At 37.5% G+C, this 14,680-nt stretch overlaps 1 protein-coding gene across 3 annotated transcripts in view; it reads right to left on the minus strand.

The window, feature by feature from the left end:
- Nucleotides 1–14,680, minus strand: part of gabbr1b (gamma-aminobutyric acid (GABA) B receptor, 1b) — a 770,225-nt gene that overhangs the window by 508,592 nt on the left and 246,953 nt on the right. The gene's annotated exons all lie outside the window — the stretch shown is intronic.

Genomic DNA, 14,680 nt, shown 5'->3' on the forward strand with positions numbered 1-14,680 from the left:
AATTTTTGAATGAAAACTCTTAAATGTAAATTCAATAGTCATTCATTCAAACACAGCAAGTCCGCAGGGGTGTGTCTTATCACCATTACGGTTTACTCTGTACACAAGTGACCTGAGACAGAACAGTGTCCACTGCTCCATTATCAAGTATGCTGATGACACCATGCTCATGGGACACGTATCTGGGGAGGATGAAAGCCACTATCTAAATCAAGTGGACTTTACGGTAAACTGGTGCAAAAAAAACTCTCTCACTCTGAATGTAAAAAAGACCAAAAAAATGATATTTGATTTTAAGAGGCAAAAATACAGTATGTATGTTCATCCATTGTAGTTCTGGGGGAAGAGGTAGAAATAGTGACTGAATATAAATACTTAGGAACTTACCTAGATAACAATTTCAACTGGAATACAAATACAAAAAAATGATTCTCTAAATGCAACCAGTGCTTATTTCTCCTCCATAAACTCAAACTATTTAAAGTAGACATGGACCTCATGTTGTCCTTTTACCGCAGTATAATCAAGTCTGTGATCACTTTCAGTTTAATTGCCTGGTTTAATAGTCTGACAAACCAAAACTCAAAAAAGCTCCAGCAGATTACGAAGTATACAACTAAAGTTATTGGGGCTGATGTTGATGATTTGACTAGTTTGTGTCAGAGGGCAATGTTAAAGAAACTGGAAATCATCTCAACTAATGACACACATCCATTACATGTAGAACTAAAGTTCAGTAAATCAGGAAGGGTGGTCAATTTGAAAACCGACACAAATCTCTCCAGAAACGCCTTTCTTCCTAGTGCTATACGACTTTTCAATAAGAAATATTGGAGATAATGAATAAGGTTTTGATATATATCCTGTGCCCATTTCTTGTGTGAATATGTATTATCTAACTGCCTTACCTTAACCTTTCTTGTTTCTATTTGTCTGTTTTATTTCATTCTGTCTGTTTTTAGATGCAACTGAGAAGGCAAATTTCATGTTTTCTTGTGTAAACATCACTAAATAAAGAAACCTTAAACCTTAAGCTACTGTGTTTTTTTTTCTAAACCACTATGGGATGACAATTTTATTGTCTTGCTGGATTACAGTGTTTATTGTAACACAGTGTTTGTCAAATTTTATAGCCAGCTTTACCTGTTTAAGTTTCTTAAATACCATTTGAAGAGGGGGATTTCCTGCTGAGGGAATTAGCCTTAGTTCAAAGACCAGGGAGAAAGGGATTCCCTTGGTGAAATGACCACAATTAGAATCAGGGAAAATATCACTCAACACTGTTTATCGCTTTGCTGGACCAGGGGTGTGTTTTATGTGACAATAAATCTGAGATATGCTGATTACACTACAGTATATATTTTTTATCAGTGCATAGCCTTGATAGCCTTAAAAAAAACCAACATTGTTGTCCACCTGTATATCATCAATAAGCTCACAATACCAATCAACAATCAGTGTTAAGCATTTTTGAAGTAAAAAAAACAACATCAAAGAGTACATTTTTGAAAAGGAAGAAATACACTGCAAATTAACCGATGAAGTCAAGACACTATTAATTAAGTGTGATTATTTTCTATAGCTGATGGAGATGCTGTTTTTCAGAATGTAATAAGATAAGAACAGGATGGTGCTTTTAAATGCGTAAAAGTAATTTGTTACTTTTATTTTTTTTTCTCTTGGTAGACATTTACTCAAATCCATTGTATACTAATTTTAGACTTTGATGTTAATAGTCAAGATTTTTGGCAGTTTTTTGATTTGAGTGAATCAGCTTTATGTCAGATCTGTAACATTACCAAATACCTCTTTAATATGAATTTCTGCTTCAATCTCTTTAATACTAACACCACCAAGGACTGTATGTAGTATGTTAAACAGTATGCAGTTTGTGAACAGATAATATTAGCCCTTGGTAAAAAAACACAGTGTATACAGATACATACTTAGTTACATAGTATATCTAATACATCTTATTAACCATCTACAACTGAAGCCAAGTGGTATTCCTGGGCCGAGTAACACAGCTAATAGCACATATATGTGAAAGGGATTTGGTGGACACCACTAAGTAATGACGGATGTACGTTTCAACAGGCCACTTCATTACAAAGCACTTTTTCTGAAAGTCATAAATAGGGAAAACTGTAGAGCTTGGATAAAGTACACTGTGTTTTTTTTCATTCATCTCAGCTCACTAAACCGACATGTGAAGCGTAATTTTTCATTCTGAATCGATAGTCTGAAACCTGAATTGGAAAGCAGGTTTTTTTAAAGCTTGTGCTTCGGGTCATTGAACATTGTGAGTTTTTTTAGCCTATCTATTTAAAAAGTGGGAAAAAAAAATACTTAACAACAAACAAAAACAATGCTTTAAGCAGTTTTCATGTTGTGTAACAAAAATTCTAAAACTCTAACAAGGGCAATACAATAGAGTTAAGATTTCTAATTGTGATCGTGATTTGCTTGGGCTTTAGGAGATAATGTCTTTCACAAAAGAATGCTGTGCTTAAAAAAACTTTGCATAATTATTGTGAAGCTAAAAAGGACATCAGCAATAAACAAAAATGAATTTACATATCTAATTGGATTAACTCAGCAACTCAGGAAACCACCCACATATAAATATCACATTCTGGGCAACTCTAATCAGTCATGATATACTGATGACAGAACGCGGCTACTGCCCCCATAATACTCACGCCTCAGATTAATATCACTCTATATGGATTTATTGTAAAAAATGTTGTAAAAAAACAAATACATATCTGTGCTCCCTTTCAACCCCTCACCACATACACCTACTTCCATAAACAACCCTCCTCCATGCAACACCCATTCATTGCAACATTTCTGCCAATAATTTATTCTTCGGGAAGAAAAAAAAGAGGAGACAGTCTAGGAAAATTGCCAGGCACACACTTAGTTACAGGAACATAAACTAATAAGGCGGTAATATGTAATTTAATATGAGAGGCAATGTTATGATTTAGCTACATACAAATAATGTGCTGACATTTCTGACCAGTGGGGAAAGAATAATTTAGTGAAGAGGAAAAATAACTTTGAGAACACCATATTGACAGTGCATAATAAGATTATGTTATGGTGAAGTCTTTTCTGGCTTTTTTTGTTTTTAGAAATAAACCTAAGCAATTAATATCACTAGCATTTCTGTTACTAAGATAAGGATAGATTCTCAGTTAGGTTAGAGCTAAAAACTTTGCATGCTATTTCATGGTGAGAAACTGTTTGTCACCTTCAGAAAATATGAAAGATTAAACAGTAAGAATTTATTGACTTTATGGAGAATCCACTGTGCTGCCATTTAAAACTGAGTACTTAGGCACCACCTTTCTTTTTCTGCCTGCAATGATAGCCTTGAACACCATGTAATTCTTCAAAACACAATCAGAAAAGGGATGTGTACAGTATGTGGAAGGTTTGACCGAATGAATTGATTCAATGTTTTGGAGGTTTTTATAGCTGCAAACACCTTTTTCAACAGGCATGTCCAGTCGTACACAAAAGGAAAACACATAACATAATTTACTGAGATTTTCAAAATAATTTGTTTTATTTCCACAGCAAAGATCAACTTTGATACTAGAAGCCGGAGGCAGATCTCCAAAACTGAATTTCAAGTTGGTTAATCGGCTCCTAAGGGTCTCAGGCCAACACTGGAGTCCCTCAGTGATTTGTGCTCGACCTGCTACACTTTCTAATTTTTATTGAAGTTACTGTCGCCTGTATATAGTAGTTGTGACATTCATATTGAACAACATGCAACATGTCACTTTTCATCAGTACCATGATAAACAAGTAATAGTCCAGCTTCATAGGAATGTTTTCGACAGTATACAGTTTGCTCTTACTGATAAATGTTCGCAAACTCACATTGAATGCTTCCACCATTGTGATGACATTTCACATACTCCCTCCTTTTACTTTAGTCTTTTCAGCTTTCCAGTTGGTTATGGACAATTTATAGTACCACTTTGGTTTTACTGTTGCTTTATTAATGACATTAGTAAATTTGAGAGATCTTCAGCTGATGTAATAATTAAAGAGATTTGAAATACTGCGGAGGCAGAGAAAATATTCAAATAGCCCTGGACAGTCTCCAAAAATAAGAGTCTGTCTGGAAAATGACATTTAATGTAGACAAGTCCAAAATGCTACATGCTGTCAAAAGACACATTATGTATGTATAGAAGACAGAAGAAGAAGTCGTGCTGTAAGCAACCTCAGAAAAGGATTTAAGGATTTATGGTGACACAACATTGTTATACTGCTGGAAGTGTACAGGAGGTAAATGAAAAAGGTAAATGCAATACTAAATATTGTGAAACTAGGTTTAGGATTGTGAGAATCTGAAGTCAGTCCTAGTAGTTGAAAGGCTGAAATGAGAGGCTACTTCATCCCAAAACACACATGTACTCATCTACTTTCACCGTTACAAGGCTGATTTAGAACTATAACTCAACCTAAGTGTCTATTTTCTGGAAGCAGGAGAAACCTGAATATCTTCTTATATAATACGCTACCGTGGCTGTCCGTTTGTCTGTCCAGGGTTTTAAATCACCTGTAGCTCGCAAACCGTTTGAACTATTGACCTGAAATTTGGTACACATATACTACGTGACGTCTACTATCCGCTTTCAGGGTGATGATTGACTCCCAAGGTTATTCATCTTTTTATTTTTATTTTATTTTATTGTAGAATCAACTCTTGGCAGCAGCCAGCAGGGCAGCCATGTGGCGCATGTGTATGGATGCCATTCTCATCCCTACCACCTTCGCCATCACTTCCCCTACATTGTCATATCTTAAATCATTCTTGAGGCAGATTGAACAGTTAAGTTCGAGCTTAAGTGAAAAATTAAGGAAAACGTACTAAGTAATTGCAACACAAACACTGACTTAATCAGTTTTAACGCAAAAAGATGCTGACGAAAGAAGAGAAGAAGGAGGCCGCTACGGTGGAGAAAAGAAGAGCTGCTCAGGAAGCAGCAAGAGCATCAACCTCTGAGCAAACGATTGCTAAATGTACAGAGAAGGAGTATGATAACTATGAATGCTCAAGTCAAGTGTATTCACTGCACGTTATGATCCAAAATAAATAAACATTATGTAGAAAATAAAAGGATTTAAGCTTAAACCTAGTTTTGACTAGCTGTAACGCCAATAACTCCCTCCATCACATGAGCACTGTGGAGGGTAAGAACCTGGAATCTAAACCAGAAGGCTGCTGGTTTAATACCCACTGACAATTCACAGTGTGGCCCTGAACAAGTTACTTTAACTTGCCTGTGCTTCAATTACAAAGAAGCAAAGTGTTCATCAATAGGCTCTTAAAGGTCTGTAATTTTAAAGGTTGCTACCTGTCTCCCTGTTTCATCCATGTAGATGACTGGAGATTTCTAACAACAAATGCAGTAAGTAAGATTTGCAGTGTTATAAGAAGCTTATTGTTTAATATTTACCAGAGGGACAGGATAAAAGGGTACTGTTGGTGACATATTCACAAGTGACACTGTGACTCCTGTTGCAGCTCAAAGAGCCTTATGGAAATTGTGGCTCCTCTCTGTGAAGTGACCTGCAGGTGAGAAGTTTGCATAGCTTAGGTGGCCGATAGATGAAGATCAAGGGAGAGCTAGGAAAAAAGGCTGCTGTGGAAAAATCAGAGTGAAATGTGGAGACATTTTGTTTAATGACCTTTTGGAGAGATGGAGAGTTAGGTTGGAATCGGTGGTTTCATTAATGGGGTTTCTCTTAAGAGTGGATGTTACGAGGTCTGCTCCTGACTTGATTCAGGGCACTAACCACAACATGAGACTTCATCAATGACGAAACACCTAATCCTGAGTGCTTAATTACAAAAGTCAACCTCATAAACTACTCATCCTGAGTGCTTCATTACAAAAGTCAATCTCATCACTGCAGTGGCATTGGAATCCAAGGAACTGTGAAAGAGGTTGAGAGATTTTAGTATGACAGGAATGAAAGGACCTATAAAGGGAGAAACTGTGCAAGTCACTTAGATTGTAATAGAGGTTTTAAACTGATTGAAGGACTGATATCTGGTAGAGTTATGATGGAAATCTTGACTATGAATCTGAGAGATGGAGGGAAACTAGTCAAATCATTAATGGATTCCCATAGGCAGCTTCATGAGCAAGAGATGGCTCCAGCACAATAATCAATATAGCTCTTATTATGCTTTGTTACAAATACTTGGTTGGAAGAAAAGAATGCATTTCTACTCACCCAACATAGCTAGGATAGCTAGATCCTATTCTGATACCTGTTACAACTCCACTGACTTTTTAAAGTTTGTTATCAAAAGAGTAGACAGGAGGAGTAGGAGGAGCCTTGACTGGACATCTGTTGAATGCCTGCCTGATGGCAATGCGACCTTCCTTGAGAGGAAAAAATGTGTATGGCGAAGTGACATCCATGGTAAAGATAAAGCAGTTGAAAGTATGCAACCTAAAGTTGTCAAGCAGCAGCATGGTTCATATTTTTTAAGTATGAAGGGAGACTAATGGTCTTATAAAATCATTGAGGAAAACTGAAATATAACTAGTGGGATAGTTGAACACAGAAACATTACTGTGCCCAAGATTGTTTAGTTTGTGGATTTTGTGGATTCTGAGATATCTGTTGTTTTTTGACAATGAGGTGGTCACCGTTAGCAGGCAATTTTTTTCTGCTGATGAGAAGAGAAATAGTAGAGCTGGCCTACTAAGGTTTATTGTCTGTAGGATCCTGTGGTGGCATATTCAGTATGTATTTGTAATATATACACAAAGGGAGATTACTAAAATTACATTATAGTCCAAATAATATTTAACAAATCTGCATTATTATTGTATGAAAATGAAGAAGCATTAAAATCTTTCTAGTTTAATAAGTGACCACCATTAATAGTGGAGCAAGCATGAAAGGGATTCACACATATATGCTATATTTTTCACCATGTGCTGTCAACCACATCTGGTGTTATGGTTATATAAGATCATAACCATTTCCAGAAGAACTGGCCATTCAGCCCAGCTCATTTAAACTTCAGCAAAATATTGTCACACACATTCGTGACTTATTTCAAATTCCTATGGTTCTCTGTGTGAAAAAAATCTCTCTATTTATGGACAATTTAAGTTACTGATTTTTCTTTTACACTCCAAGAGTCATGCAGCATTAAATCTGGACTTGTGGACAACTACACCATGTTGTAGGCCAAGGTTAGATATCTGGTATGAGTGAGTATCCTTGTTTGTTTGTTTATTCATTTTACTGGAGGAAAACACAAAATTAAAATCTTACATATATAATTAAATGTTCTGTGACGTGTAATAGCCTATGAAGGCTTAATTGAAATACCCAAATGCATCTATCTACTTAATAAAATTATAATGCGATTAGATGTGTAGAAGACTACTTCCTAGCTAGTTTTTACATTCCCTACAGACACTATGGTAACAGTCACACTGCATTATTTAGATTGGATAATAGGTGTAATATATATTTGCAAATAAAGTTAAATGTGTCAAAGGCTTGAAAGAACATAATAATCCAAGAGTCTTATTAACAGTGTTTTGAACTATTATAAAGCAGAAAGATCTGACTTTGAGCTAATACTGTAAAAAAATCTAAATTAAGATTAAACTGCAATTAAACCCATCTTCTGCTGGCTACTTCTAGAATGATAATACATTTACAGCCAATGCCTTTATCCAGGATGACCTACAACATTTATGATACAATCGGTTACATTACTTTTGGTTTTCCAATTGGAGCACAGGCCGATCATGTGACTTACTCAGGGTTGCACAGTTTCAGTAGTGGGATTTGAACCCACCAGCTCAGGGTTTGAAGTCCAAAGCATTAACCACTACACCACACTGCCTGCAAACACCATGTCACAAAGTGAAAGTCATCTCAAGCTGCTTCTGTGGCCTTTCATATACTACACTAGAATCCAATGGGACTCTTTTGGGATGTGGCAGAACAGGAAATTCACAGCATGACTGTACAGCATGTCAGTATGGACCATAATCTCAAAGGAATGATTCCAACATCTTATGGAATCCCCACCACAAAGAATCAAGGAAAAGTCCCTACTCAGTATTAGTATAGTATTCCTAATAATTTTTATCAGTGAGTATATATTCAATAATACAGTTGGTAACAGGAGAAGCAAAGGAGGTCCTGAAATACCTCACAATACACACTACTAGCCTAGCAGAACACATTTTATCACACACATAGCATTTCAGAATAAAATAAATCATACTTTGTTTCAAATCCTAACCTGACCACTAACTCTGTGGTGTTTCTGTGGTGTTTCCATATTTTCTTTGAGTCTGAGAAGGATTTCTTTCCACCAAGATTTACATGGAAGATTAACTAAACACCCTGCAACAACATGTATGTGTATAGCACATTTTCATACACAGGATGTACCCGAACTACTTTGCAAGATGTCAAAGAAAAGTAAAGCAAAATTACACCTTTTATTGACTAACTAAAAAGATTACAATATGCAAGCTTTTGAGGCAACTCAGGCCCCTTCTTCAGGTAAGAAATAAAAGGTGTCATTTTGCTTGACTTTTCTCTACATTCATAATGGCTAACACGGTACAACACCCTAATACTACAAGATGTCAAAGAAATAGTTACAAGAAAAGAAAAGCAAATTAAATTAGGTAACAATAATAATGAATAAGTAAAAAATCATTACATGCTTACATAACATAGATGTATTATTAGTAGAAAAGTCGAGTTCTTAAATGTAGTATCAAATCCCGAATTGTCCTGGTGCATTTGTTCACTCCAAGGACCTGGTACTATATCTAGAGTTGCATTTGGTCTTGTGTTAAATAATGCCTTTTAACCTTAGAAAAGGATTTAGGTGTATATATGGACACTACATTTTTATTAACTAAGCAATGTACAGAAGCAGTTTAGAAAAATGTTAGGTTATGTCATAAAAACTGTTGAATACAAGTCAAGGGATGTTATGTTCAAACTATATAATACACTAATAAGTCTGCATCTGGAGTATTGTGTGCAGTTCTGGCCACCATGCCACAAAAAACATAGCAGCACTTGAATATGGGCAGAGGAGATCAAACAAGTGCATCCCACAAATACTCTGACAGACTCAGAGAATTAAACCTGTTTAGTCACGATCAGTGGAGACTGCGTGGGAACGCAATCCAGGTATTTAAAATCCTCAAAGGTATTGATAAAGTAGATCTAGCAGAATCTAGCGTTAGGGTGAATCACATACTTGAGGACATCAGTGGAAATTAAGGAGAAGTACAGGCAGTCCCCGGGTTTTGTACGAGAGTGAGACAGTAGGTTTGTACTAAAGCTGAATTTGTATGTAAGTCTGAACAGGTACATTATTTTAATAAATGCTGTTGTTGACTGACTGTAACCAAGTGCTTTGCCAATGAATGATGGAGTTTCACCTATCTCTGACCTTTTTATTATTTTTACTTTATTTTCAATGGTGATGGTTTTTCTCTTCTTTACTGTATCACCAGCACTGGCATCAGATTTGTGTTTCAGAGACATTCTGGAAGGGTAAAGACAAAAGGTTAAGATGAGCTCTTCTGCACAGCACTGTACACGCTATCACAGCAGGAAGGCACCAGTCGTCAACACGTCTGATGTACTGACAAAAGACAACTTCCTGCTATGTCCGTAACAGTACAAGCAGACTTGCTATTGAGAATGAATGGGGACGGCGAGGGACGGTTCACCACCTGCCCACCACACAGTCACCTCCACTACAGTATACTGTCTGCAGCATCTGCCCACTGAGAATTGCTCACCACTGCCCCTATTCAACAGGCAGCCACCCGAGGCACACTACAATGCTACCCCCCACCGTCCCGTTCACCCTTAGTGGCCTCCGTTTAGCCACAACTGGGTCACCACTTGCAGCATTACCAGCCACCCACCAAGAACGAACGGGGCAGCCATGTGTAGTGGATGGGCAGTGAAATGCCCCCCTCTGCTCCATCAAGCCTTTGTCCAGTCAGGAGCAGTAGCTGTTGTAGCGTAGTGGGATTGCACCAAACCTCCCCATCAAGCCTCCATCCTGCACACGAGCGATAGCTGTGGCCCCGGTGACTTTGGACCACGGGTCACCGCTTACCGCCGGGAGACGCCCGAGGGACACTACACTGTGCAAGCAGTGAAATCGCCCCCCTCCAGTCTCTGTCCAGCCACTGCTTGCAACGTCCCCAGGGTGAAGATGACGGAACAGCAGTTACTGAGGCTCATGCTTTGCAGCTGCGGCCCCATTCGTAAGTCGTAGGTCAGATGTCAGTAACCTGGGAACTACCTGTACATTTAAGACTGAAGCCAGAAAGCACTTCTAGAAAACTGGAACAAACTTCTGAGACATGTAGTTGAAGCAGAAACCTTGACAACTGTTAAGAAGAATCTGGACAAGGTACTAGGACAGCTTAGCTATTAGGTAAAAAAAAAATTGATTGTTTGACTGAATGGTCTCCTCTACTTTGTTAAATTTCTTACGTTCTACGCGCTTATGCCAGAATAGGCTCTGACCCTGTGAGCCTGAATTAGGTTAATCCGCTTCAGAAAAAAAGACCGGTGGATGAATCACTGTGCCATTTCAGCTATGATATTCCCTTTGTCCAAGAATTTTTCCATGAACACTTTTCTAAATGTGTTTGGAATTAGTGGCTGTCCCAACAATTTGAAACAAGGATACATTGCCTTAAAAACTCACTAAACACTATGAACTGACTTGCAGTTTTGATTTACTAATGCCTTTTCAATTTGAAGCAGGAACATTTAGATCCATCTATCCATTTTATCGTCTTGTTTTTTCAATTAAGCAGTGATTCTTAAAGTAAGGGCTGCACCCACCAGGCAAAGCCAATTTTCTACAGGAAACACGGAACAGAATGAAAAACAAGTAAGAGACTAAATATGTTTCATACGGGAGCAATAAAACAAACTGTGTTACTAGGTGCCTGCTATAAGCTATTACACTGTCAAAGTCAAATAAACTACATGAGGTCAGTGAAAGGGCAGTAAGCAAATAACAGTATAACACTGAAACATGTTTGACAGAGATGAAAAGAAAAGAAGACGACGCAAAAACCAAGGTAGCTGAGTCAGGTGGTGATGGAAAACCAATGATTAAAATATGTGACGACATATCTTGCAGTCGAATTTATGAGTTCAATAGTGGATGAAGAAGAGAGAGTCCTGGGTGTTTTGCATCTTTGAACAGTGGCAGCTCATAGTTTGAAGGCCGTATTGACACACTGCATCTCAATCATGTATAGTATGTTGATTTGGTAAAAGCCATTTCTGTGAAAACTAAAACTTAAATAGCCTTATATCAAGTCACATATAATGTGGAATGATGCAAAAAACTGAATATGATTGCAGAGGAGTTAACACTTAATGCCACAGTTGATATTACTGATCAAGCAACAGCCAAAAATGTTAACGCCATTCCTATATCTAACAGCACTTTTCAAGACATATAAGTGACCCGTCAAATGCTCTTAAAGAGCAGGGGCCTCATGCATAATGCTGTACTTACAATTCACACTATAACATGGCATATGGACAAAAGCGGAAATGTGCTTAAGCACAAAAAAATACAGATGCATAAATCTGTGCGAACGCCAACTTCCATGTTCTTCTGCTACATAAATCCCGGTCAGAGTGAAAAGTAATGCAAGTGCACGGCCTGCTGCCCCACTCCAACTCCTCCCAGAATTACGCCTCTTTGATTATGCAAATCAACATAAATAGCCTCTAAGCTCAGCATTCTGTGAAAAGGCAATGGCAAAAGCACAGGGGGATATAGAAGAATTTCAGCGAATACCAAGTGGAGGCAATAAAAAACTTACTATTTGTTGGTTTAAACAGTAGCATAAACAACAAAAGAAAGTCAATTGAGTGACATAGAGTGTCGGAGAAACTCAAAAGCTCAAGTTCACAAAGTCACACAGTGCCCGAAATAAAAAAGAAATTGTCAGATATCAAAGTCGCCATGAAAAGGCGAGTCATAACCGTCTGAGTGTCATATGAAAGCTTATTAGGGTACAGAGAAAAGAAAAAAAATAGGGACACAGTGGGGGAAAAAGCTCAAAATTTCCACTTTAATCACATAATTTATTTTGTCATAATTATTAGCAGTTAATTTCAGTGTCTTTATAAAGCTGCATCAGGGATGTGGATCTAAAAAAGAAAGGGAAACCACACTGGAACAGTAGCACTGCTTTGACACTGGGTGCCGCCAGTTTGCAAAACCGAGCGGAAAACTTGCGCATGCCAGGGTTGGACCTACCGTGAAAATGTGCGTGGTTTTACTGCAAGTTTAGGTTTTATACATCGCGATTTGAGCTTGGAAACGTTCTTACACAACATTTTTGTGCGTGTGCACTGTTAATACATGGGCCCCAGCTCATTACCAAAATAAAAGGCAGACACTTGTGTGTAGATGGACCAGGCTACTGACAGCAGTAAAGACTGCTTGCTAATTGCTTATATTAGTTATGTTGATACAAAGTCATTTACTGAAGATTTGTTCTCCATGACAGAAATATGACAGCAAAAGCTGATTCATTTTTTAGCATAATAGACTTGTACCTGACCAAAACTCTGGACTTGAATGGAAGGATTGTTTGGACATGTGATCTAATGGATTATATATTGTACTACAGCAGGAAGATGGACTGGGAAACAGACATCATACAGAAATCTTGTTGGATGCATTGCCTTTTGCACTAAGAAACCCTGGCATCAAAGTAGCTGAGTCCCAAACTGAACAATATTTTGCCTGAAGTCATTACCACAATCAGCCTTTTCAAAATGAGGCCAGTAAAATTTCATCTTGGTAGGAGATGGAAGATTGCTACTGAGCTGTATTGTTTTATAGTAAGGACAAATGGCTCCCCAATGACACGGTGGTTTACAGAATGTTTAAGCTTAGAGGGGAGATTTTACATGAAGACAGCATGTGCAAACTCAATAATAAATTTAGCAAAGGAAATTTTTTAAATTAAAATGGCATACCTCTGCAGGATTTTCTTAAAATTAAGTTAATTAAATCTAAAGTTGTAGGGAAAAGACAACCATCAACCACATTTGGCTGACAAGATCAAGTCATTCACTAGGAAGATGGAGATGTGAGGCAGGAGACTTCAAGGAGAAAAAATTAAATATTGACTCATTTGAGAACCTGATGATATTTATTAAAAGCAGCAATGTCAAAAAAAAGTACTGAAACTCATTGGCTCATGCAGCACATTACAAAAAATGCATTTACAGAAATATTTCCCAGTAAAGAGCGGTCAGTATAACTGGGTCAGAGGGTCCATTCAGTACAATAACAGCAGATGATTTTAGTTCTGACTGCCGCCTTAGAGACTCATTCACCCTTCAGACACTAAGTGGATTCTGGCTTGAAGAACAAGTTCTCAGTTATAGAATAGATGACTATGACTATTCTTCTTATTTTCCTTTTGCTACATCCTATCAACATGAGATAGGCTTCTCTGTTGTTGCTTAACTAAAATATAAATCGAAGGTGAACTCAGAGAGTGACCATATCAACAATTCTGCCTCACTTTGCAAAGCCGAGTAGTGAAAAACAAGCCCGCTGCAGTTACTGATTACTTTAGGAAAAACAAATTGTCATGTTTAAAGAAAATTTGCAATTAATAATCTGAATACAGTTCTTATCAGTGTTCTCTGGTTGTCTGATGTTCTTTAATTGTTTAAAATAATACAATGGAGCATTTATAATTACAGGCACAACAGCTATTCATTAATAGAAATAGATAATGGGTGGGGGAGAGCTGAATTGTTTTTCATTTTCAAAGACAGCATGCTTGAAAAAATTTTGGAACCACTAAATTGTAGGGCCAAAGGTGATTGAGACTAGTCTACAGTAGTAGCGCACGTCAGGAATCATCCACTAACGTATTCGGTATCTTTGAAGTTGAAGTTACTTCTTCACAATCATGTGTCATACACATTGCAGGCAATGAAGGGCTCAAACAGGGATAATTCCATGTCAGACCAGAAGGTGGCACAGTGCACTGAGCCTTCCTCTTTTTAATTGGCAGACCAACCACAGAAAATTTGTCTGGACTCGATGATGTCACTTCCGGTTCCAGCCCTGACGACATCACTTCCCCTGGCCGACTTTAAAACCGCCATGTTTGCCTGTCTGTTTGTTCTTTTGTTGGACTGAAGTCTGTTCAGACCTGTTTCATGTGAACCAAACTTTCATCGTTGGCAGCCTATTTCAAGTATACAGGTGACTGCCCCCAGACCGTTTCTTGTGTTTGTCGAATCCTTTTAATAATGATATATATTAATTTGACACATATAGTGCATTCTAACATGAAGCATATTTTATAAGATTTTAAAAATGACTAGCCTGCTCTTGCCTTTTATAATGGAGCTAATGAGTACTAGAGTCCCATTATTTAAAAAGAAGCATGAAAACTTACTGAATATGTCCATGTTTCAAGCCAAAAATGCTATGGAATATTGATCAGTGTTTTAAGAATCCATAAATATTGCATAGCAACTTATCCTTTAAGACTGGAAAAAAGCACAAACCAAGCCACAGTCATTTTTCAAAGGAGACTGCCTGAGCACT

This window comes from Polypterus senegalus, chromosome 11 (genome assembly GCF_016835505.1).
Source record: "Polypterus senegalus isolate Bchr_013 chromosome 11, ASM1683550v1, whole genome shotgun sequence".
NCBI classification, from domain to species: Eukaryota; Metazoa; Chordata; class Cladistia; order Polypteriformes; family Polypteridae; genus Polypterus; species Polypterus senegalus.